Raw genomic sequence first — 2,225 nt, 5'->3', positions numbered from 1 at the left:
CTTGTTTGACCAGATCCTTTGAAGCTAACCGGGAGGAGCAAGATGGCAGATGTGAGATAAGAAATGAAGGTTGACTGGCATTAGTTATAGATAATGCTGAACTTAGGCAGCAAGAACAACAAAGGACACAGTGTGTGGTGCTTGTGCTTTGTCTTTCACTCTCCAGTTAGTCTGTGCTGTGTAGGCTTGGGAGGAGGTATGGATCTTCTATTGGTGGTCTGAAAAGTAAATAAGGTGGTGTAAACTTACAGAATGCTGGGACGAGCTGAGGGGTAATGATGGCCAAGAGCCTGAGCACTTGGCCCTTTGCTGCTGTGGTAACAAGAATATTAGAAAGATGCACAACATTGCAGCATACCTGATGCAATCTGTCTCCTCTGGTACAATGCCTACTGTTTTGGCAAGCGTGCCACGGGGAGACTACCAGCATAACTTTGCAACATGCCACCGGCTTCCCCAGCATTCTTCTTTTTGTCTTCCCTCATAAAGCACATGTGCATACACACACTTTCTCTACGTATTATTTGTTCTTGCAACTTGTACATATTGTAAAGTGCTTGCAGTGCAAAATCACGCCTGAAGCCCTCGTCGGCAGTGCTGCTAGACGATCACTTGCATAAGTGCTCCAACAAGCCCTAATGCCTCCTTGCACTATGAAAATAACAACCTGTATTTAAACATGCCCCTTTTACATCCTTAGATGCTTGCTTATGCGTCATCTGCTTCATACCTCTTGTACAGGTCTATTTTCATGGGTAGTATAAGAAAAAAAATCATTTCCAACATTGCTGTTTATTTTTGTGTGAACAGTTGTTTTCTCCAGAAATGTTGCTTAGTCGATGTATAATAGTAAATATGTGAAAGCCTTGGTGCCAGTAAGCTGACTACAAGCATATTCAAAAGGCAGGTGAAGTTGGATAGCATATATGCATTAAAACTGCGAAGATTAAAAATGAGTTGCAAGGTTACGTATTAGATGTCTTGCCTGTACATGTTGGCAGAATACATCTGTTGTGGTCCAAATTTTCTGCAATCTTTTTGGGATTTTGGAACGTCTTATGTCGCATTGCTCATGCTACAGCTTCAATATTAATGTTGGTGGACACTTTAACTGGCTAATTGTTTTGCCAGCAAAAAGAATGAGTGCTAATTGTAGAAGACACATTCAGTCATTGGTTGGCCCTGATGCCAGCACAGTATAAACAGAATGAAGTGCTGCTTCTTCCTCTTCCTTTGGCTGGGGAGCACAATGTCTCTCTTGTCTTTACTTCAGAGGTTAAGAAAAGTGGGCTATAGTTTCGTGAAGGCAGAGATGCGCAACATACGTCATATCAAACAGTTCCTATATGCATAAAGCACAGTTTTGGATCCGGTGATGGGAGGGGACATTGCAACGAAACATCCTCCTCTCTATTGTTTCATGCCAGCACAGAGGAGGGAAACGCGACAGGGAGGCGTTCCCTTTGCGCACACGGTGTCTTCCTTTTTTTCTTTATTTTCATGTATATCTTTGGCGGATCATTCGGTCTCATGTGCGAAGGTATGGCCTGTTAACTTCTCATTTTCAGTTCTTTTACCATTGCTCGAGTGGCGCCTTTAGGGTGACAGCAACAGTGTTCATTGATAGAGTTCTTGTCCATACCATTTCATGTTCTGTTAATCATATTTAGAAGAGCGAGTTGACGGGCTAGCTGGTATTGCATGGTGAAGGAACAGCGCTAAGTACGGGACAGGAGACAAACATGGAAGCATAAACACGGGCGCTGCGCCCGTGTTTGTGCTTCCATGTTTGTCTCCTGTCCCATACTTAGTGCTGTTCCTTCACCATGTCCTATTTCAAGTGTAGATATCCGTATTTATACATTAAAATGTTTGTATAACACAACCGTCTCGTGCCATGTCTGTACTGAGGCGCAACGCAGCCTGCGACTAGCGTCTCTTGAATATATAGCACACTTGAAGGGTCTGCAGAAAAATAAGGGGAAAAAAATTTAGACAAGGTCGTTGCTTCGCGACAGAACTGCTATTGCTGGTTTGAGGCTGACAGACGCACTGAACATAAAGGTTTTGTAGTTATCTTTAAACATCTAGAGCTTTTGAACACGTCCAAATGGTTTCTCCATTTGTTGACGTCTCATAGACGTGTTGTTGTAGACGTGGCTGAGGCTTTTCTGTGTCTCGGGTGTCTGTGAATTACATTGTATGCAACATGTGCAGAAAACAAC

General features: G+C 43.1%; 1 protein-coding gene across 21 annotated transcripts in view; it reads right to left on the bottom strand.

Annotated features, from left to right (window-relative positions):
* The window catches only part of LOC144114734 (uncharacterized), a 391,960-nt gene that overhangs the window by 58,233 nt on the left and 331,502 nt on the right, over nucleotides 1-2,225 (bottom strand). The window lies entirely within an intron of this gene.

This window comes from Amblyomma americanum, chromosome 1 (genome assembly GCF_052857255.1).
Source record: "Amblyomma americanum isolate KBUSLIRL-KWMA chromosome 1, ASM5285725v1, whole genome shotgun sequence".
Taxonomy (NCBI): domain Eukaryota; kingdom Metazoa; phylum Arthropoda; class Arachnida; order Ixodida; family Ixodidae; genus Amblyomma; species Amblyomma americanum.
Note: the sequence above shows the minus strand (reverse complement) of the source record. Positions and strands in the feature narration are given on the sequence as shown.